Source organism: Rhinatrema bivittatum, chromosome 2 (genome assembly GCF_901001135.1).
Source record: "Rhinatrema bivittatum chromosome 2, aRhiBiv1.1, whole genome shotgun sequence".
In the NCBI taxonomy this organism is placed as follows: domain Eukaryota; kingdom Metazoa; phylum Chordata; class Amphibia; order Gymnophiona; family Rhinatrematidae; genus Rhinatrema; species Rhinatrema bivittatum.
In genome coordinates, this window is record NC_042616.1 from 465134884 (window position 1) to 465159579 (window position 24696).

A 24696-nucleotide genomic window follows, 5' to 3' on the forward strand; every position below is an offset into this window, starting at 1 on the left:
GAATCTTCTTCTGAACCTTCTGAATATCCTGAGTCTTCGTCCGAGTCTTCTTGTTCCTGCCCTCACCCTCAGCCTCCATCTGGCCTCACACACTCATCATTCCCAAGCGGCAGGTCCAGAAGGGCTATTGAGTGGCCGGAGGGCTACTCTTGAGACCAGCATTGCGTTGCGGGGTCTCATTGGTGCATGTAGGTCCAGTGGAGGGCTGAACCTGCCTTGCTCCTGTTCCAGTTGTTCCTTGCCTTGTCTTCAGTCCAGCCTCGTTCCTGCTCCGCCCGTGTTTGTACTCGCTCACCTCTCATGGTGTGTCTTGGGGCTCCTCTCTGAGCCGCACCGTGAGCCAAGGGCTCACAATCCCCCTTGAGAAGCGACCGCGCCTCCGCAACCGCACCTCTACAACTCGCAACACTGAGTTCCAGGGTAATTCTCTCTCTATGAAGAAATCAGAGATGATACTGATCCTCTAACTGATCGTGGACTTGCCATTCTAGGCTTGGTCAAGCTTTTTGGTGACTTGCCACTGGCTCTTTCCAGAATACAGTGGCTATGGTGGCTGAAATGGAACGGTCAATGTTTTCAAGGGATTTCAGCCAGGTACATTAAGTACCAACAGCAGTTTACAGCGTGGCAGGAGGTGAAGCACACTTTTTATATATATATGTAGCTGGCATTCTGAATGTAATGGGTACAAATGCTTGCATCCATATCACTCTCACCCCCACACATGGGAGAGAAATGGCATTCTGTAACAGGAAGCATTTCCATTCCCTGAATGTTCAAGTTGTGTCCAACGCACACATGAAAATTCGCATTGTTGTCTCCAAGTTTTCTGGATGTTGCCATGACTCTTTCATTCTTGTGCAGCCTATTCTGGCTCAAAATTTCACAGAAGGGAAATATGGTGAAGGATAGTTGCTTAGTAAGTTTGAAATAGAAGTCAAACCAAAGTATAAGCTAAAAAGTGAAATGTAAGCTCTCCAGGGTGGGTACCAAAAGCAGAATAGTACACACTTTATGGTGTATGGTGCCAAAAGTGAATACTATCCTGCTATATATATGAGCTGTCTGGGCATTCCTTTTCAGTTCAGCCATATTTTTGTTATTGGGTGTCCTGACATGACATGCAGCAGTTAATGGATTGTTATTTCTTTGTAAGAGGTGCAGGTTACAGCTGCAAAGCATGGCTGCTCACACCTGTTTGTGCCACGTACGGCAGTAGAAATCCACTATAACAAGCGCGGACAAGCACCAGGGCAGTCATAGAACATACATTTGGCTTTTTGAAAAGCCATTTCCACTGTATGAACTGCTCTGGAGATGCTCTAAAGTATTCAGCAGAGAAAGTTGCCAATATTATCTTGGTGTACCTTATGCTCCAAAATATCGCCCTATGGCATGCCATTCATCATGATATGAGCTGAATAATTGTGCACCAGTTGCAGAGGGACATAGTACAGCAACGAGGAATAAGCTCCATCACAGGGTCATAGCAGACTATTTTGGAGGTACATTTTTACCCGTGGGGGGAAGGGAGGAGTTGATAAGAGCAGGGAGAGTTGTGTGGAAGGGATTGTGTTCTAACTCCAACATTTATCTCTTATCAGATCGCTGCTCACTGCCAGGATGATGAATGCTGATGCCTGAAGAAATGGATGCTGTGCTCATGTAGCTGTTTCCTTAATGTTATATGCTATTAAATAAAGTAATATTTGTATGAAAAACTTATCCTTCATCAGTGCTACATTCTTACCACAGGCCTGTCAACTTCAGGCCAGAGGTTTTCAGGGCAGGCGGCAGGCAAGAAAGAGTGGCAAGACAGGCGTAGGTCAGAACCAGGAGTCGGGCACGGCAAAGGTCAAACCAGGAATCTGTTAGAAACAGGATACTGTGCTCGATGGACCCTCAATCTGACCCAGAATGAAAAATTCTTATGTTTTCATGTTCTTAACCATCTCTTCTCCAAGCTGAACAGCCCTAACCTCTTTAGTCTTTCCTATAGGGTTTTCCGTGTGCTGGCCGCGGCAGGCCCATGGCCAGGCGCACTTACCCCCATTTGCCTGTCCCAGCGCCTGGTTCCGCTTTTCTCGTGGCCATGGGCTGCCGCCTCCGACTCCGAGCCGCCCCTTGTGCTCCTGACTCCATGACAGACGTCTCTGCTCTGCGGCGGGCCTCCCCGCGTGGTCCACAGGGAAACCCCGCCGTCCTGCAACGTTCCCCTCCCTAGGTGCGCGCGCATCTCCTCTTTTTTTAAAGGGGCCACGGCGGGAATCCAACCCGCGGCCCCGGATGATGACATCACTGGGTCCCGGTATATAAGGCCGGGCCCAGCCAGAGTTTCTCTGCCTTTGCAACAGGTCGCCACACTGGATGTGTGCTTAGTTGCTTCCTCTGGTGATCCCTTGATGTTCCTGTTTCGTCTGAGCTTCTGTTCCTGATCCTGATATTCGTTCCTGCTCCTATGTCCTGTGTCTACCCTGCTTATTCCTACGGACTGATTCTTCTGGATCTGACCACTTTTTTGCCTGACCACACTACTGATTATCTCCTGGACCTGACCACTGCTTTGCCCAACCACACTACTGATTATCTCCTGGACCCGACCATAGCTTCATCTGACTCCGACTCTGCTTGATCCCAAACAATAAATAGATCTTATGCTACTATTGTGCAATAAGTAGTGGCTATTCCCTAAGTCTGCTTGGCTAATAACAGTTTATGGACTTCTCCTCCAGGAACTTGTCCAAACTTTTTTTAAACCCAGCTATGCTAGCTGCATTAACCACATCCTTCAACAATGAATTCCAGAGCTTAATTGTGTGTTGAGTGAAAAAGAATTTTCTCCAATTTGTTTTGAATGTGCTACTTACTAAATTCTTGGAGTGTCCCCTAGTCTTTGTATTTTTTGAAAGAGTAAATAACGATTTACATTTGAGGGGTGACATGATAAAAATCTATAAAATCATGAGTGGAGTAGAATCGGTAAATATAATTTCTTTGGCAGACCTGGATGGAGGATGGTATTGTTCTTTTTGCAGAATTAGTTGATAAATATCATATTGCAAATAACACCTAGTTCATGAACCTGCAAATGAAAACATCCCTGAGGAGGCTAAGGGCTGAGCCCTCTGGAAAGGTTTTTAAGTGATATCACTGTAAAGGGGAAAGTTATTTCTTATCAGTATAATTGCATAACAGATATAGATAGCATTCCCAAAAGGATGCTCTCCCTGATATAGAAATGGAACAAAGATCTGCAGTTAACATTGGATGACATAGATTGGGATGAGATGTGGCAGGCTGCTCATTTACAGGTCGATTTTTAAAGCGTTGCTTGCGAAAAAATGCCCACATATGCACGTGCAATGCGGATTTTAAAAAGCTGCAAAATATATGCGAATGTACCCGTGTGTGCAGTGAGGAATAAGAGGGCGGAGAAGGAGCTGGACATGGGCATTCCAGGTGGGGCCAAGACTTAACGCGCGCAAATATGAATTTTTAAAATGAAACCCAGAGCGCGCGTACTCTAGATATCCGCAGAACTTTATTGCTGCTCCTCATGAAAAGCAATTCTGTAGATCTCACATTTTAGGGATTATAGGACAGAGTCTAGAGGGCATGGGTCTACTGGACACCATGCAGGATGAAGAAACAGAGGGGTCTGAAAGACCTCGCTATTAACTGAAGAAACTTGTGGACTAAGTAGAAAACTGGAAAGGTCCCTTGCGCACGCATGCTTTAAAACTTGCTGACCTACGCACATAAAAGCCTACATGGTTGTAGTGAAGACGCACACGCGCTAGCTGTGCTCAAGAAACCTCTTCAAATTAGGAGAATACTTTTGCGAGGTTGGTGCATTTGAAAACATATGTGCGTAAGTTGGCGCAAGATTAAAAATTCTAGCGTATCCTTTCTCATGCACCAATATGCGCATGTATGGTCGCACGCGTACTCGTTAGTCTCCATTTGCTTTTACATCGAGTTTATAGACATCCCATCTATTTCACTGTTTTTTCTCAATCTGCCTTGCCATTATGCTGGTGTGGGTGTGGTCAAGACAGTACCTTTTTTCTTGTATGGTGGTCCTATTGTTTGTTTCTCTCTTTTTGGGGGGGATGTGGAAAGAGAGATTCGATTAATATGTAATAATACATTTTCTTTGACACCTTGCTTGGGGTTGTTGGGATTCTGGAAAGGATTCTCTAGTGTTGGTTTTAGCTGATGACAAAACCCTTATCGTTCACCGCTTACATGCTGCTAGATATACCTTTGCACTGTTATGGAAAAGTGCATCGACTATTATGAGTAATGGCAGCAGAAATTAACTGAATTAGCGTTGATAAAGAAAATTACCTACTTTTTGAGAGCGAAATTGGATAAATATGACTGTATATGTGGAAAGTTTTGGAAATATAAAAACTGATAATTGTATATTTATATGTTCCCTGGCCTCAGTTTGAGGAAATTGTTGAACTTCAATGTTCTATTTCTTGTTATTTGAACAACTGTGAGGTTGTTTTTTGTTTTTTTTTTCAAATGTGAAGTCATATGGAAGCCTAACTATGTTGTACATATGCTATATGAATATCACTGTGGTGTAGTTTGCCCGATAAATAAAACGTTTAAAAAAAAAATACAAAGACTTAGGCACACTCCATGAAATTGGTAGGTAGCACATTTAAAACAAATTGGAGAAAATATTTTTTGACTCAATGCACAGTTAAGCACTGGAATTCATTCCTGGAGGATGTAGTAGACGAAGTTAGCATAGCTAGGTTTAAAAAATGTTTGAACAAGTTCTTGGAGGAAAAGTCCATAAACTTTTATTAACCAGATACACATGGGGAGAGAGACACTGCTTATCTCTGGGCATAAACAGCATGGGATCTATCTACTGTTTGGATCCTGGCAGGTACTTGTAATCTGGATTGGCCACTATTGGAAACAGGATACTGAGCTTGATGGACCCTCATTCTAACCCACTATGAAAATTCATATGTTCTTACATTTTAATTCTTTGATGATGCCATGATCAGAGTGCCTTAAAAGAGAAAAAAATGAGGCAAAAAAAAAAGAAAATAGAAATGTAAGCCTTTTTTGGAAGTAATTACTCCTTTCAGGGTACTCAACTAATTTATATCATTAAGAGCTGCTCCAGCTAACAAATTTCTCCCACACTTGAACCTGAATTCCTGGAGGGGATTCTTTTTATGGGGGAAATTCTCACTTGTGACCCAGATGATGCTATGTTGCTCCCAGTGTGTATGTAGACTGTAGGTGCATCTCATGAGTTGAGAGGCTGCAATAAGGTAGACAGGACCAAGGTCTGGGTGTTAAATAAGGTTTACTGATTGTTGGTCATACATTAAAGTTCATTTGTCAATAATATTGAAGTTGCATCTGACTGATGGTACATGAATAATTTTCCTTTGTAGGTAAGTGTCCTTTTTTCAGACCTATGGGTAGGGTCCGTGGTGATATTTAATGCACAAACTCTCCCAGTGGCTATCTGGGAATCCTAGTGGAGGGGTCCCCAACTTTGCTGCAAAAATCCTACCTTATTCCATCTTTTTCCTCAGATACCCAGCAGTTCCAGGTCCCATAGTGTGTGGAGATCCAGTTGGGGTCTCCCGATCTTGTTCTTCCATCCTTGCTTGTTGTTTCTGGGGGGACTTCTTGTGGGGAAAAGTCAAGTGGGAACTGGCTAGATTTCAGCATTGCCCTCATTGTATCTCACAACAGGATCCATCACTGGTGCTTGCCCACCTAAGGGTAGATTTTAAAAGCTGCGCGCGCGCGTCCATCTGCACGCACTTCCACACGTCAACACACTGATTTTATAACATTTATTTATTTAAGGTTTTTATCTACCGACATTCGTAGGTACATCATGCCGGTTTACATATAACGGTGTGAACAGGAAAAAGAGTTACATAAAACTGGATCAACGCTAACAATGTAATTAAGTAGATTAAGGAATTTCAAGAGACAAGTGCGCGCCGGCCTCCCTTCTCCTCCCCACCCGCCCACGGAGCAGTAGCAACTTGCGCGCACCCTCCCTCCCTTCCCCGGTACAGCAGCAAATGGCCTCTGTACCGGCCGCCTCCAGCCCCGCCCCTCCCCGCCCCCACTGGACCACCCCTTTTCTTTGGCCCGGCACTTTGGCCAGGCCCCTTCTAAAATGCGTGCGTAACCCCCCCCCCCCACCCCCCCTTTTTTTACGTGCACCGGCCATTTAAAATCAGCCCACTAGGGTTTAGAGTGTACTCCCAGGTCTTTCGTCCCAAAAGGGTATCAGGTTCAACAATCTCTCTCTCTCCCTCTCTCTCTGTAAATTAGTAGGAGAAGGACCCTCTGGCAGGGAGTGTACGTTGAAGAGTCTCTTCTAAATGAGACTCCATTTGGTTGAAGCTGGGAGGACTCACCAGTGTAAAAATCAGACATCCTTGTTCTTCAAATGCTTTCTCAAATTGATCCTAACGAGTCTCAAAATGGTTGGGCTGTTGAGGCATCCAATCCAGACCCTCCAGGTGGGTGGAGCTGAGGGGAATGGAAGGCTCCTTCAATGTGTGATTCTATACAGGGACAGTGATATCTAATTGCCAAACCCGGTGGGTGGGGGGTCTGCCACACAATGTTAAGGTATAGTGGGTGAATAAGACAAAATGGAAGAGACTAAGGTTAAGAGTAGGCAAGTTGAAAAGATAGGCTTTTAGCTGGGTCCGAAACTTAGAGATAGAGTAGCCCAGTGGTTCCTAACCTCTGGTCCGCGGACCCCTAGTGGTCCATAGGAAATCTGCTGAGAAAAACACCACTGAGAGGAGTGAGGCAAATTGCTTCTGTGGAAAGCCCAGTCCTGCACTGCTGAGAGGAGGAAACGTGCCACTTAACCAGTGCTGGGAATTCCCCAGTGCTTCCCTGCTTTCCCTTTTCTCCGCTTGTCTCTCTCAGCCGGCGGTGATGATGGTAATCTCAACGTACAGGTAATCTCAACGTACAGCACAGCAGGAGCCTTCCCTGTGCTTCCTGATGCTTTGCTGGCCTCTCTTCTGCTCTCTCCAGCAGCAATCTCAGGTGGCACTGTGATCCAGAACTCACTTTCGGGTTTCATCATGGGTGCACTGCCACCAGCATCCTTTGTTCTGCTCCTGCACTGCCGGCTGCCTTCTCTGCAGTGGGAGCCTAATAGCAGAGTTCCTACTGCTCTTCCATCACTGGCCTGACTTTCACTGCCTTCACTGCAGCCACCAGCAATCCTTTAGCAGCAGCCACCACAATGAGGCCTCAGTCCCAGCTGCCAAATTAAGACATCTCAGTCACACTACCCTGGAGCCATCATCATCACCGAGCCTGGGAACCATTTCAGGGCACCTGGAGTGCCCCAACTCAGGCAAAACGTATTTTAAATATTTATCATTTTCCACCTAGTCACACTGGCACTAGGGAAGGGGCCTCGAGGGGAAAGTGGGAGGAAGAAGACAGGGAAGAGGACACAGGAGGCAGAGAGCAGGAGGGAGAGGACGTGTGAAGAAGCTGGGGGAGGAGCTCCACTTGGAAAGGGCCCATACATTAGGGTAATAAGGGCAGGAGGCAAGGTGATTTTCTAAAAAAAATAAAAAGGTACCAAGCCAGGGCTATGCAGCAAACTAATCACCTGCCCTCTTTAGTGATGTGAGACTTGCTCAATACTTTTCCTGTCTCTGTGCCAAGGAGTCTCTCTCTTTCTATGCCCCCCAATCCATCCTCACCAGTTGTTCTCTCTCTTTCCAGTCCATGCTCACCAGTCTCACTCTCTATCCCTCTCCCCATCCCATCCCCACCAGTTTCTCTCTCTCTCTCCATTCTATCCTCACCAGTATCTCCCAGTCCATCCCTTCCATTCTCTCTCTCCTTCATCTCCTAGTCTGTCTTCCCGCATTCCATCTCCACCAGTCTCTCTCCCCTAGTCCACTCCTCTAAGTATCTCTTTTTCCTTATCACCCCACTAGTCTCTCTCTCTCTTCCCCAGTCCATCCCCTCATCTCTCTCGCTTCACCTCCATCCATCCCCACCTGTCTTTTTCTCTTCCCAGTTCATCTCTATAGACTGTTTCTCCCCAGTCCACTCCTCACAATCCTTCCCTCCCAATCCATCCCCACAGTCTCTCTCTCTTCCTCCAATCCATCGCCAGTCTCTTTCTTTCTTTCCTAGTCCATCCCTACCAGTCTTTCTTCCCCAGTCCATCCCCAGTCTCTCCCTCTCTCCCCATAGTCCATCCCCCACCAGCCTTTCTGTCCCTACCTCAGTCCACCCCTCCAAGTATCTCTCTCTCCCCATCCATCCTGAGTAGTCTCTCTCTCTCTCCCCAGTCCATTCCACCAGTCTCTCTGTCACTTCCCAGTCCCCTCCCTCTCCATCCATCCCCAACAGTCTCTTTCTCCCTGCCTCCAGTTCGTCCCAGTCTCTCTCTCTCCCCCACACAGTCCTCCACCAGTCTCTCTATTCCCCTTCCATCTTCATCAATCTCTCTGTCTCTCCCTCAGTCCACCCCTCCAAATCTCTCTCCCTATCCATCCCCACTAATCTCTCTTCCCTATTTAATTCCCACCAGTCTCTCTGTGTCCTTCTCCATCAATCTTTCTCCCTCTCCCAGTCCATTCCCACCTCTCCCTCTATCTCCACCCATCTCGTCTCCCTCCTAGTCCATTCCTACCTCTCCTTCTATCCCCACCAGTCTCTCTTCCTCCCCTAGTCCATTTCTACCACTGTCTCTTTCTCCCCTTCATCCATCCCCACAATCTCTCTCCCTCACAGTCCATCCCCGCAAGCCTATCTCTATCTCCTCAGTCCATCCCCACCAGTCTCTGTCTTTTCCCCGGTTCATCCTTAACTACCTCTCTCTCCCCGTCCATTCTCACCTCTCTTTCTCTCTATTCCTCCCATTTCATCCCTAATAGTTCATCTCTCTCTCCCCAGTCCATTCTCAATACATTACCACCATTTCTCTCTCTCTGTCCCCCATTCTATTCCCACCAGTCTCTCATCCCCCTTCCCTCCAGTGTTCAAGAGTGTATATGCACTTAAAGCAGAGGTATGCAAGCTATGGCCCACAAGCCAATTTCACCCCTCGGAGCCCTTTCATCCAGTTTGCTTCAGCTTCAGGCCTAGGCCTAATGGATCACTTTTTTGTTTTCAAAACGAAACATGAAAACCAATGAAATGTTGTCAAATTTTCATTTGTTTTGCTTTGAGAACAAAATGAAATGAAATAGGAAATTTTGTTTCATTTCCTATGTCGTTTCTCCCAAATGCCCACCCCTATTAGCCGTAAGAACCAAATAAGCAACTTTCATCTCATCAATCTTTACCCTCCTCCACTTTCCCTCAGCACAATGGACTTTTGGCCGCAATGCCATTAACTCTTTCTTAAACTGAGGTGGGTTGTACACCCTTTCTTTAACATGTACCAACATTGAGGGGGGCAGTATTATTATAAACCTTAATTAAAGAAGTAATCCAGGAGTCAGATAAACCCGTACTATTCATTTGATTGAAATGGGCATCTGCCATTTCAATTAACCAAGTTTCATGGCATTTTTCAGGACCAACCTTATCTTGCACCTGTTTCAATGTTTTCTGTGCAGTTTCAACTTGTTGCTGCAACTTCAGAGACATACTGACAACCCAGTGATCAAACCATGTAACCTCAGATAAATAATCTATGCTTAAAGTATGCTATTGCCATAATTTCTCATGGCAAAATAATAAATCCAAAATAAGGCCATGTTTAGGAGTCTGGTACATAATTAATTGAGGCATACCACTATCCATCATAAGCTTAATAAACTCTCTTGCATGATGTAGTGCCACATTATCAATAGGAATATTAAAATCATCTAAAATAATTAAATTAGAAATGTTGAAATGCAGAGCAATTAATTGCTCAGTAAGTATCAACAAATCATCCACTCAGTACCCTGGAGGCTGATATATTAAACAAAATGTTAAATTTTCAATATTTATAAGCAACCCCCCAGTCAATGCACCCAGATGTAAAATGGGCTTCCTCGCCTTAAAATAATCCATAAAAATAACCAATAAGATCACGACTTTCATCTTGCTTCCCCAACACCTCCCTTCAAAATTATATCCATCTGGACAGGCTTGTTTAACCATCTGGACAAGCTTGTTTAAGTAACAGTATTTCTTCTTCAGTATGCCAAGATTCTGTCACAAATAATACATCAAAGTTGTTATGTGCAATTAATTCAGAGATTTCTCGCCCCTTAGTTCTTCCAGAGTGAGCATCGATATAACCAATGCAAAGTTTATCATATGTCAGAGCTTCAGGATAATTCACTACTAAGGGAGCTCTTAAATTATGTATATTAACACCCCATTTATATTCAGAATGCTTGCGAATCCACCTCTACCAACTAAAAGTGGAATACTAAAAATTATATCCATATTCCTCACTTCCAAATCACAACTTTCCACACCCTACCCCAACCATCTAATTCCCCCAAAATATTAAAATTATTAAAATAATAATTTTAAATAAATGTAAATGTTATATTAAACAAAATCCATGAAAACAGAACAAATCCCACATTCTAACAACAACCACGTAAAAAATAGTCAATCAGACCCAACCAAGAGACAAAATCTATAGGCTCCTCAGTGTCCACTCAATGGTCCTCAAAGGGGTAGGCCCTTTGGCAGGCCCTTAAGCAATGGCATGCCAGGTGGTGGCCCACCAACAGGCTGCTCCTAAGTAGATCGAATGCAGCAATTCTGAATGACGTCATCTATAGCAGACAGCTCAGTTCACAGACCTCTGCTCATTCAGAAAAGCTGGCAGAATTCCAAGGCAAACACAGGAAGCAACATAGATAATCACTGGAGAGAGAATAATGAATAAGGCTACTGCAGTTACATATAACTTTAAAAGGGGATACTATGATAAAATGAGGAAACTAGTGAGACAAAATTAAAAGGAGCAGCTAAACTTGGAGACACTTTCAAAATACCATATTGGAAGCCCAGATAAAATGTATTGCATAGGTTAAAAAAGCTCAAAAGAAGAAAAGTGTTTGCCAACATGGTTAAACAGTGCTGTGAAAGAAACTATTAAAGCAAATAAAGCATCCTTTAAACAATTTATTTATTTTCATTCCACTTTTTGGTACTTCTGTGATAAGCAGGACCTAATAAGGTAAACAGGAAGGTGCATAAGCACTGGCAAATTAGATGTAAAATGGGGGTAAGAAGAAGTAAAAATTTTGTTTCGTTTTCATTTTGTTTTAGGGAGGTTTTCCCATGAATTTCATTTTGTTTAATGTTTATTTCATTTATTTAGTTTAAAAAAACAAAATAAATATTAAAAGCCCCCCAAAAAATTGAAAAAAAGAGAAACCCATCCCCACCACACAATCCTCCCACCCCAAAAAATGCCAGGCCCAGGATCCTCCCCTTCCCCCACTTACCCGGTCTGGGGAAGATCTATACCAAGGCCTAAGCCCAGGCCAAAACCTTGTCCTTGAGTAGGCCTAGGTTGTGGAAGGTCACCGCAACATCTGCCTAGGTCCTACCCAACCACAAATTTTAGAGAGACACCAATTTTAACCAATATATTATTTATTGGAAATACCCGCATATATCCCTACATAGACATTTAAAACTAAGCTAGCACATTCACACATTCATACACCAAATAAAAGCAACAAATGTTGTTTGAGATGTTAAATTGAAATTGCCATATCTTCTTTTTGTAATAGATACACTTATTAACCTGATTATTCAACAATACAGAGTGTAAACCTTATAAATTATCACATACACAATTGTCAATATATGTCATTGCCCTCAATTACACGTATTATGATAGTAAATCATCACGCTGTCTATAATGTATCCACATTCATTTGGTCAAGATCATATGTTCACTGGGTCCGACAAAAGATATCTTCGTTTCGCCCCTATTGTTAGGGGCTTCCTCAGGGACTTATATTTGCAAATTTTTGATTGTATTCATACATGAGCTCACAATCCAGGGTCCATGTTGTACCAAGCAATAAAAAAAAAAAAAAGCACATAATCCATGATTGTCACAGAGACACACATATACACAGCAACTTAATAGACTAAAATGGCCATGAGAAATATGATTCAAATTTTACTCCTGCACTAAAATATATCCTTGCTAATAGCTTCCCTTGCATGCAATTCGTTTGCACCCATGTAAAGCATACCGCAAGTTTCTTAGCACAGATGTTTTTTGGTGCTAAAACCCATATTACATGTTTGTATGGACTGTGGCCCTTATGGTGAAAATCCCTCCCCACTGTAATGGTTTGTGATGTTTAAGTGTTAGTCATGGCTGTTTAAGTGTTAGTCATGGCTTTTATAAGGTGGGGTCTTCAGATGTTGCAAAAATGGCATAGCACCATGCTCTCCTACCAACTAAAACCCCTTCTTAAATAAATCAGAGCCTCAAACATCTCCTCATATATACTACCTGTGGCCAAAGGGAAGGCAGGGGTAAAATACCTAATCAGATTTTTCTTTTTTTTAACAAAACACATTTAAACATTTTTATGTCTTAACAACAATTCATTTATGCCATAAACAATATGCTATCATGCATAGCCCAGGAGAAGGACTTTGGGGTGAGTAATTCTGGCAAGAAGGCAGCAAAGCAATGTGACAAGGCGATAGCTAAAGCCAGAAAGATGCTGAGCTGCATAGAGAGAGCTATAACCAGGAAAAGGAAAGTGGTAACGCCCTTCTACAGATCCTCGGTGAGGCCTCACCTGGAGTAATGTATTCAGTTCTGGAGATAGTATCTCAGAAAGGACAGAGACAGGATGGAAATGGTCCAGAGGAAGATGACCAAAATGGTGTGGGGGTCTATTTCAGAAGACCTAAGAGGAGAGGTGAAGGATCAAAATATATATACCCTAGAGGAGAGGAGGTGCAGGAGAAATATGATTATAGAACTTCAGATACCTGACAGGTATTAAAAATGCACACATTTCAAACCTGTTCCTTTGGAAAGGAAACAGTAGAACTAGGGGTCATGTATGAAGTTCCAGGGAGGGATGACGCCAAACCAATATCAGGAAGTATTTCTTCATGGAGAGGGTGGTGTATGCCTGGAATGACCTCTCAAAAGAGCTGATGAAGACAAGAACAGTTAATGAATTCAAAAGGGCATGGGGAAAACACTGTGGATCCCTAAATGCTTGAAGAAAGGGATGGTGTAACATTTCTGCATGAGGTAATCTGAATGAAGTGGCAGTTACCATAAGCAAAATGGACCATTTAATATTTATATGCCATCGTTATTATGTTGCTATGTTACTTATGTACTTTTAACATTATGAATTCGATATTCATAAGCCATTTAGACCGATAACTGAAAAGTTATCGGTCTAAATGGCTTACTCAGCTATATTCAGCCTTTATACAGTTAAATACTAGCCAGCTAATAAGTTTGGGAACTAGAATCTAGCTGCATAAACTGGGGGCATACCAAGGGCATAACTGGGAGGAGTTGAGTTAGGCAGCTAAGCTAACCGGTTAATGCTGATATTCTGAGTTAGCTGGATGACTTAGCTGGCTAAGTCTGATCAGGTGAAAGCGCTGTCCTGATGTTAGCTGACTATTGTTAGCCAGCCAACTACTTAAGATATCCAGCTATATTCAATTGTGCGATTGCACTAATGGATATGCCTCTAAAGTTAACTGGATAAGTTTATCTGGCTAATTATGTTTTTCTCTTTTACCTAGGATATTAAACTAGAAGTGTATCTTTCAAAACAACTAAAGACTCTCTATCAGATAAGTATGTCAATTAACATACAATTGTCTTTTTTAATCTTTTACTGTTTTTGTGTCCACTGAAATTCTTTGTGTTTACTTTTACTTTAGTTCAGTTTCAAGTATCAGATACCTTTAAGCTATTAAGATCTATAATTTCCTTTCAGGTAAGAATATTTTATTTTTTTTTAGTTCTTTGGTATCTTCCTACTGTTTGCTTCTTTCATATCTTTCTGTATAGTGTTCTCTTCTTATACATTTTCTTATTTCTTTATGTATATGTATATATGTTTTATTGTCCTTGTTGCAGACCTGTTTTTGTCTAAAGTGTGTGCACACTTTGAAGTGTCACATTTGCCGCTACTGTTTACCATTTCAAGTTCTATTTCCTCTTTGGTTCTGACATCATCTTCTCTTCCTTGAATCTTCTCCCTATTAAGCTATGCTTGAATAAATCAAAAAGAAAGTCTATCTCCCTTTACTGAAGTTCTTCTGCAGCCTCATGTGTACCTACATGTAAAGTCACCGTGGCTTGTTTTAACTGTGCTCTAGCTAAGAAAATACCTGAGAGACACAGTAGAGCCAATGTAATAAGCTGCGCTCAGCCTACCATGGGTTTTTTCTCCTGTTTTAGCATGTTTTTTTTAGCACTAGCCTTACTCAAATGTGGACAAGGGAAGCAAAGCAAAAGAAATAAAAAATGCTGGCTGGAGAGGGGAGAGTTGGTAGATGTTTGTCCTAGGCTCGTTGCAGGGCAAGTGATTGCTTTAGCTGGAGCTGTGACAGCTGCAGGAGTTTGATTTCATGTCTCCCTCAGCACAGGCAGGTGACATGCAGGAGGCAGTGATCAGCTGTTGACAGCCGCAGGAGCTGCCGATGTCAGTGGCAGAGTGAAACCAATGAGGTTTAGAAAATTAAAGAAGACGGCAGGGGTAGGAGGTTTTTGAGGAGACTCTAGCATGATAAGAGTGGGTGGGCCGAACAGGAAGTGATATAGAGTGATATTCCAGTTTTACCGCACTCCTGCAACAACTTTTAAAGTAAAAAAATATACAAAACTAAATACAATTAAATTAAACAAAGGCCACCATTAAAGTTTAAAGCTCTGGGTACACTCTGGAGACCCCATTCTAATTTTGTACAAAAATTCCACAAAACACCTGAATTTTAGAAAAATAAATAGGGTGCAGGTGGGCAACCCTTGGGGACCTGTAAAAAGTCTGATGAGATTAAAAACTTCATTTTAAAAGAGAAAGGAGCCCCATTTTTTCATGGAGCATTTTTAGAATTAAAAATGTTAAAAAAAAAAACAACACACTAAATAAATGGAATAAAGTATGGGAGCACCTAAACAAGGGCTGGAGAACCCTCTATATGTGTATTTGGATCGGGGATGTTTAATTCTGTAAAAAAAAAAAAAAAAGGCATCAGTGTTACTAGAAAGTATTGAGATCATTAAAATAGGTAAATTAATCAAAAATACACCCAAATATCAAACTACATGAGGAATGAAACAAACATTTTTGGAAGTTAATATTACATTAAATTGGATCCTGTCCAGTGGGCCCAGGTTTTCCCCCAGAAAATTAGTACCTCTGCGCAGGTGAGATCCTGGGAAACGTGGAAACAGTTTAACTGGAAACCAGTGATCAAGTTAGCGTAGTAAAACTATCTGGGGCAGATTTTAAAAACTTGCGCGAGCATGTACTTTTGTTCGCGCAGCAGGCGCGAACAAAAGTACGCTGGATTTTATAAGATACGCGCGTAGCAGCGCGTATCTTATAAAATCCGGGGTCGGCGTGCGCAAGGGGGTGCACATTTGTGCAATCTGCGCGTGCCGAGCCCAGCGCATGCTGCCTGTTCCCTCCGAGGCCGCTCCGATTTCGGAGCGGCCTCGGAGGGAACTTTCCTTCGCCCTCCCCCCACCTTCCCCTCCCTTCCCCTACCTAACCCACCCCCCCGGCCCTATCTAACCCCCCCCCTTACCTTTGTCGGCCGTCTGCCCCGCTCCGTGGTCCGGTCCCGGGGGCTGTTCCGGAGGCCGTGGCCATGCCCCCGGGCCACCCCTGGGCCGAAACCACGCACACGTCGTCGCCCCCCACCCCCTAAATGCCGCGTCATCCTGACACGCTCCCCGACACACCCCCGACACGCCCCCCGACAGGAAGCCCCGGGACTTATGCGCGTCCCGGGGCTTTACACGCACCGGCGACCTATGCAAAATAGGCGCGCCGGCCCTGCGCGCGTAAATCTGGAAGGATTTACATGCGCGGGCCTTTGAAAATCCGCTCCTCTATGTTTAAAGCACAATTCCTTTGAGATAAATTCAGTTTCCAGAATTTATAATGCCTCCAAAATTTTCCAAAATTTACATCTAAAAAAGGGTAAATAGGGAATCAGCTGAGGATAATTTAGGAGGTATTCACTCAGGTTAAGAACTATTTACAGATATGATATCATCAGAGCAGGGATTTTACACCTCAGGGACAGCCACTGACAGCTTTAGAATTCAAGGAGAAAAGCAACAGAACAAAAAGGCTTCTCTTAAGCTTGCTTCTGAGGCTTGGCAAACAAAAAAAAACCCCACATTTTAAAAAAGGTACAGTAGGGAAAATACTTGTGCTGGCTCAGTAAGAAACACCCGGGTTTCCCTCTTCCACACAGCTAACTTTCCTTCCAATCAGTCCTCAGGACAAAGATCTTTTAAGTTTGAAATTATTTATTGTACAGATAATTTTCCATTACTTACAATTGTTGCTTCCAAACGTATATATGCCCCAGGCAGAGATCTTTGTAGCTGGAGATAGGCAGGAGAAGGGAGATGGAGTTTATTGGGATTCAGGGTGAGAAGGCAAGGGGTTCTGAAGCTGATTAGTCTTTAGAATTAAAGCGATGAGAAGAAATGTAAAAACGCTAATTGTATTACAGAGGCTGCAGGCACTTCTAGCTTTGAGGCAGCATGCTTGAGACTGACTAACAGTCTTGGAGATTATTACAGGAAACATCCCCACAAACTGGGGCTAGAGGGCGAGATCCACTGGCAGTGAGCCTCGGATCCATGTGACACAGTGGGGGCATGAAGGGCAGTTCCTTGAGCCAATAAGGCACTTAAGAAGACTCAAGTTAGATTGAGAGAGCATGCAGACCCTTCCCGATGAGAGAAGCAGGGGGAAGGGAGTTTCTCTTAAAGGCAAAACTCCCCTTAAAGGCAAGGCTCATAGGCTTTTATCATGGGTAACAAATAAAGACTGCACTAGACATAGTTAAACTACAATGTATAAACAGGTACCACATGTACCCACTGCTGGGGACAGAACAATACTTTACAGTAAGAAAGTGGTAACAGAGAAAAAATAAAGCTGTTGTACCAAAAAGTTGTGGAATGAACAATGGGGAAAGTGCTCAAACTGAAAAGAATATCGTGAATGTTGTCAAACTTTGGGGGGAAAAAACACTGGAAGTTATTTTCTATTGTGAATAAATTAAAGCTTTTTCTACCTTGTGATATTGAACTGAGTAAGAAGGTTTAAATAAAACCCACTATAATATTTGATTGAGGTGGTGATAAGCTGCACTGCAAGGGTTCTTGAAGGAAAAGTTGCTGAGGAAAGTTACCACCTTAAATAAAGAGAACTGGAAGCCAGCAAAACAGTATTTTAAAATAATAAAGAAAGACATTGGCTGTAATCTGAAAGAACTAATGAAAGATAATGTATGCAGGTGGTCAGAAATTGCAGAAGCACCCCTTGTTTGTTCATTAGCACAGGGCATAATTAATTCAGAGCTGTTCCCCTTCTCAAAACTGGCTTTGCATACATGGTCTGAGCTCTGCTTCTAGCGTGCTAAGAGCTACTGCTGAGTCACCCCCTAGTTATTTGCTGGTTTGGCTGCTTTGTTTAGTGCTCCCCCTGCAACAATCCAGGGAGAGGGAACCACCGTGCCTGCCTCAGTTCCCTCACAGGGCTCATTTCCGGTCACACCAGCTCCCTCTATAGTAGCCCAGAGAGCTTCTATTCAAAGCAGCAGCCACAACCCTGGGAGAAAAGGGGCAAGTAATTAATAGTCCCAGCTATACTAGGGAACTGAATTTCTAAGTGGCAGGGGAAATTTAATGGAGACAGTTTAATGTGCACATCGGTAAACAATCCAAACTAGAGGTACGCAATGCAGAGTTCCATATTAGGAGTCACAACCCAGGAAAATAATCTTGGAGTCATTGTGAACAATACATTGAAATTCTCAACTTAATGTGCAGTGGCCACCAAAAAGTAAATAGAATATTAGGGATTATTCGGAAAGGAATGGAGAACAAAACTGAGAATATCATAAATGTCTCTGTAAAGATCCACGCTGCTATTGCACCTTGAGTATTGTATGCAGCTCTGGTTGCTACATCTCAAAAAAGATATAGCAGAACTAGGAAAGGAAAAGAGTAACAAAATTAAACAGCTCACCTATGAAGAAGGGCTAAACAGGTTAGAGCTCTTTAACTTAAAGAAGAGACCACTGAGCAGAGATGTGATAGAGGTTTATAAAATCATGATTGGGGTAAAACAGATAAATAGGGAACATCTGTTTACCTTTCCTTATAGTATAAGGACAAGGGGACACTGTATAAAGATAAGATGTGCCTTGATGGGGTAGACCAAGGGTCCCCTGAGCCCAACATCTGATGATCTGGATTGGTCTTTATCAGAGACTGTTGCGCTGGTGGTGGACCCTTGCCCAAGGTAGGGTTGATGCTATCCACAGGGCAAGCCCTACGGGTCCCCACTGTCGGGAGGTGGAGCAGGCTAGGAGACGGAGGCCGACTGGAGCTTCGCCAATACCAGCCCTCATTCCCCGCAGGTTGAGCCCTTGGGTCCCGGGGCCGGCTGATCTTAGGCGGGCCTCCGTGTGACGACTCCCAGTATGTGGTAGCAAGGATGTGCCAGGGACCAGCAGAGGAGACAGAGGACCAGGGAAGATCTGGACAAGGCAGGTTTCCAATGACCAGGACGCCAAAGGAACAGCGTAGGACTGGGGGTGTCCAGGTAATAGAAGGCGAAAGCCTAAAAGGCCAAGTCCGTAGGAAACTGAAGAGTAGTGAAAGGCAAGCTGAAGTCTGGGCAGGCGGTGAACAGGCAAGGTACGAGGAAGCAGAGCAAGGGTCAGAGCCAGGAGATCAATATAAGCGTAGTCCAACGAAGCAGGGGTCAAAGCCAGAGAGACAGTCCAAGCGTAGTCCAACGAAGCAGGGGTCAAATCCAGAGAGTCAGTCCAAGGGTAGTCCAACGAAGCAGGGGTCGAAGCCAGAGGGTCAGTCCAAGCTTAGTCCAACGAAGCAGGGGTCAAAGCCAGAGGGTCAGTCCAAGCATAGTTCAACGAAGCAGGGGTCGAAGCCAGAGGGTCAGTCCAAGCTTAGTCCAACGAAGCAGGGGTCAAAGCCAGAGGGTCAGTCCAAGCATAGTTCAACGAAGCAGGGGTCAAAGCCAGAGGGTCAGTCCAAGCGTAGTCCAACAAAGCAGGGGTCAAATCCAGAGGGTCAGTCCAAGCGTAGTCCAACGAAGCAGGGGTCAAAGCCAGAGAGACAGTCCAAGCGTAGTCCAACGAAGCAGGGGTCAAATCCAGAGGGTCAGTCCAAGGGTAGTCCAATGAAGCAGGGGTCGAAGCCAGCAGGTCAGTCCAAGCATAGTCCAACGAAGCCAGAGAGTCAGTCCCAGAGGACGAGAAGAAGACGAAGGAGCAAACAAGTACAGGAACCAAGAATGGAGTCAGGAGCTAGAGTCAGGAACAACGACAGGAACCAGGAACAATGACAGGAACCAGGAATGGAGGGCAACGAGCACACGAGCAATCGTGGAGACCTGTTGCCAAGGCAGGGAAAAAGTGGCTGGACCCTGCCTTTTATACAGAAGCCCAGTGATGTCATCACCCGGGGCCGTGGGCTGTTTTCCTGCCGCGGCCCATTTAAGAATCGGGGAGTTGCAAGCAAGCACGCCTAAGCCAGCGGTGTCACTCAGCGGGGAGGCCCACCAGGTGCGGGAAGGAGCCGCGCACTAGTCAGAAGCGGCAGAGGAGGCTGCAGGCACTCGGGATGGAGACAGCTGCCCACCGCCATGAGTGAGGGTGAACCGGAGCTTGCAGCTGAGATCCTGGGGTGAGTGGGCCCGGGCGTGGGCCTACCGCGGCCGGGACACGTAACAGAGACAAGACGATGGGCTCAGGGGACCATTGGTCTGACCCGTCAAGGCGCATCTTATCTTCTTATGGGGCCAATATTCAAAAAAATCTGAGCACCTAAATTTAGTCCTCTAAATTAGGTTCCTAAGTAGGAATCTATTTTCAACTAAACTTAGGTTCCTAAATTTTCAGCTGAAAATTCACATAAATTTTAGGGGCCTAAGCTATTTGCTTAGATTTAGGCATCAAATTAATTCCCTAGTTCTGAAAATTAGTGCTAAGCTCCTAACTTTGTTTCCCCACCCTAACTCTGCTCCCGTAATCACCCACTTTTTAGGCACTCAATCCTAGCAATTTTTCAAAAGGGCCAATTTAGGAGCCTAACTCCAAATGTTAGAAGCCTAACGCCTTTAAAAACTGACCCCTATATCTTTATGCTCTTATCAGAACCCCATACAGTCATCACGTGTATATATAAAAGAAGCATAAATATAGCATTAAAAAAAACTGAAGGAAGTATAGCTTAGTGGATATGATTATCAAAACAAAATCTGTGTGTATAATCATTGGTACATACAGTAATAGAAAATAAGTGAGGCTGTGTCAGAATGGTATTTCCAGGTTTTAGCATGCAAATGCTAATTTTTACTCATGCAATATTTGAAAATTCACCTGATATTGCAGTATTTTGTCTGTCCTACTTAGTGGTATCAAACTCCCTGTGCAATAATTCTTTTTCACATAGAAAAATTTAAAATGCACAGTATTTTGACCAAACAAGATCAATATACTGCTAGAAACACCACCTTTTTAAAAAAGTATAAAATTCAGACCTGTCAGAACTGTGAGGAGGGTTTGGAGAGCTATTTCACCAAGATGTAGAGGACAGATTACTGCTTAGAGAGAGGTCAGAAGGAGAGATCTAGTTCAGAGTATGCTGCCATTGTTTGTCTAATACTTCACCATTTATTTATTTAGAAAATTATTTGCCACTTTTATCTATCAAAACTCTGAATAAGTACAACAAACATACTTTACATAATGTACAGTATACATTAACAAAAACAATTACATAAATAAGCAATTATTCAACCAATAATAACATCAACAATACACAAAACAATGCATACAAAAATAAAGTAATGCTCATCAGCAAAAGGATATCCTGATAAAAAAACATAAAATAAAAATGGAATAAAATCAAGGGAAGACCTGCAAAACAAATGCCTTAACAATCTTTCTGAATGCTAAATAATTGTTTGCATGTTTTCTTGTACAGGTCAAATGGGCAAATTTCAAGGATGATTCAATCAAGTGAAAGTCTTGGGACAATCACAAAGAACATGTGGAAGAATAGTAAGTCAGTTTATCCCCAAGATAAAGGACTCTAATTCCACACAAAAATCTAAATACAAGACAGAGTATCTCAAACTGCAAGCGAAGTTCAATCCTGAATCTATGTAATTCTTTTTTAGCACAGGGAGCATATTGTCAAGATAATTATAGTCAGTTATGATTCATCCAGTAGCATTCTGTACTAACTGATAAAATAGGGGGAGTAATTTTATAATGGCCTGTGTAGGGCTAAAGTCTGTGGGTACTTTGGTAGCTTTAATTTTCAAAGCGTACTTATGCACATAAGTCTCTTTTGAAAATGTTCAGGTTGTCTCTATATATATATGTTCACATACGTGCAGAAAGTAACACCTGCTCCTGGGCAGGCATATCTTTATGCATGTACATTCATAGACTTACATTTAAAATTCAAATGTATGCATTTAAATGCTTTCCCCACCTTGACTCCTTTGCCAGGAATGCCTCTTGCTAGTGAGAGTAAAAGTTGATGCAAAATGGAGTTTTGTGCATACTTTTATGTGCACAATCACATAATTGATTTTCAAAGAACTACTTAAGAACATAAAACTAGGTTATATGCATATGTCACTTTGAAAATCAAACCCATAAAGTGTTTTTTGGCAAACCCACAAAAAAGAGTTGTAGTAATCAAGCTGAGTTGTAATGAAGGCATGCATCAGCTTGATTAGATCCTCCTTGTTAAGAAAGGGTTCTGCTGCTTAAGCAATCTCAGATAAGCAAAGATGTCCTGAAAATAGATCTTATTTGAGGTAACATATTTGAAGTGCCATATTTAAATGCTTATCAACATGCATCAGAAGATCTTGTACCTTACTGAACCATTTGAGAGTAGAAAATTTGCAATCTCTAAAATTCCAAGCCTGGCAACTTTTAAGAACTCCATTTTGTAAGCATTTAGCATTAGGAGTTTGAATATTTCCAGTGCCAAATTGTGTTATGCTAGGTAGAGGTGACGTGATGTTCTGATAGTGAGAAGGTGAAGAAATGTGATGCTCTCTTGACATGAAACACAAAATCCTGTTAATTTTGAGTTTTCCAATGACCAGAGGCTTAAAATGTCCAAAAAAAGCTCTGAGGTCTCTGCTTACATTAATCACAAAAAGCAAACAAAAAACATTGGAAGAAAAGAGCAGTCTGGTGAAGGAGTCAGCCTTGGATGAGGAGTGGTCTACCCCAGCAACATTACTAGATAGAATACCTATCTAGGGAGATGACATTATGGCCAGTCTCTCTCTCTCTCTCCCTCCCTCCGTCCCTCCAGTGGTTGTATGCAGGACATACAACAGGTCTGGCACCTATCGCAAATTCTGATAGTGTTATTGCAATTTGCACTAACTTAGCTCTTCGCATAGGTAATTAGCACAAATTGTGATAAACTGAATATTTGCATAAACCACGCCCCTTTTGCTATCGCATGCAATACCACATTTTGATAAATCTAGGCCTTGATCTATATATTCAGCAACATGGCCACGCCTCTGAATATATCCAACTACCTTAAAATTATCCTAAGTTTATCCAGCTAGTTTTAGGATAGGTGTATGGGCCAACCAGAGTTCACCAGATAACTTTTCTGGTTAACTCAGCTCCTCCCAGTTACACCCTGAAATGTCCCTAACTTATTCTGCCAAAGTTTAGCAGGCTGAAAAGTTATCCAGCTAGAATTTAGTCAGATGTACCCAAATATTCAATTAGCTGGATAATGTCTTAGTTATCTGGCTAAATGCTTCTGAATGCGGACCTCCATGTGTCTAAAACTAACGTCTTACATCCTTACCAGTTAGCACAGAATCTGCGCTGTTGGCTTTAGTTAACGGCATCAGGGTTCAGACTGACGGTGGCAAGGGCGTTCTCATTGTCCTTTGCACATGAACATGGCCTTCAATACCATTGACCATGATCTGCTCCTCTTATGCCTCGAAGAAATTGGCCTCATGGGCTTAGCTCTGGTCTTGTTCTGTTCCTATCTGCATGAACACTCTTACTAGGTTCATTGGGCTCATCAGCTTTCAGCTATCAAGTCCTTGTCCTCTAGTGTCCTCCAAGGATCTATCCTATCACCTATTCTTTTCAATTTTTTTTCTTTCCTCTCTTGCTACTCTTATTCCAAATTGCTGTTTCAGACCATCATTTTATGTTGATAATATCCAGGTCACCACTTTTTTAAGACAGGATTTTCTTTTTCACTCACAGACTTCAACAATTGCTTGAATCAAGTAGTGGATTGACTTTACGCTCACAAACGCAAGGTCAGTCCTTCTCAAGTAGAGGCTTTGTGGGTATATCATTGGAATTTCAATCAGTTTAATCACCCAGTCATGCTCAGTACACCTATTCCCCTTAAAAATACCATCACCACTCTTGGTGTTTAGCTTGACTCAAAACTCTTTATGACATCATACATCTCCACTATTGTTCAAAGATCTTTCTTTTTTCTCCTCTATGGGGGTCATTTTCCAAGGAGTTACCACAGGAGATAATTCCGCAAATCGCGCTAACAGCCGTTAATGCGATTTGCAAATTTCTAATTTTGTATTCAGGGGGCGGAGCATATGTAAAGTGGGAAAGAGTTATCATGTGCCGCGAAACAGCCGCAGCCAATAGCTACAACTCTTTCATTTGTGGTACATTGTGCGCTAGAGGCCAGTAAAGGTTTATCGTGGTTCACGAACAGCCTGTTTCAGTATGAGAGAGAGAGAGAGAGAGAGAGAGAGAGAGAGAGAGAGAGAGAGAGAGAGAGAGAGAGAGAGAGAGAGAGAGACTTGCTATAGTGTCTCTCCCCTAGACAGGTATTTGTATCCCTATGAGAGGCCCACCTAGTAACTCGGAGGTGGGGATTAGGTAAGAGTGTAGGGGGTTGGGGGCCGCTTTCACATTCCACATGAGACGTACGAACAGAACAGTGGTCTCTTGTGAAGATTTGATGGCCTTCGGAGTGAGGAAACTCACACAACGATGAGATTTGTACAATGTTCTCTCCACCTAACAACAAGCTAGGTGGAGAGAACATTGTCCAAATCCTCACTCCAAAGGTCATCAAATCTTCACAAGAGACCACTGTTCTGTTCGTACGTCTCTTGTTGAATGTGAAAGCGGCCCCCAACCCCCTACACTCTTACCTAATCCCCACCTCCGAGTTACTAGGTGAGCCTCTCATAGGGATACAAATACCTGTCTAGGGGAGAGACACTATAGCAAGTCTCTCTCTCTCTCTCTCTCTCTCTCTCTCTCCACAATACATACTTGCAATGTAGCCCAAATTGGGTTAAGAGCGTGTTGCATAGCTGTTATCAGATTATTGAAATTCCCTTCTTCTTGGGCTCTAACAATACCAACTCAAGCAGCTATAGCTGCTGCAGA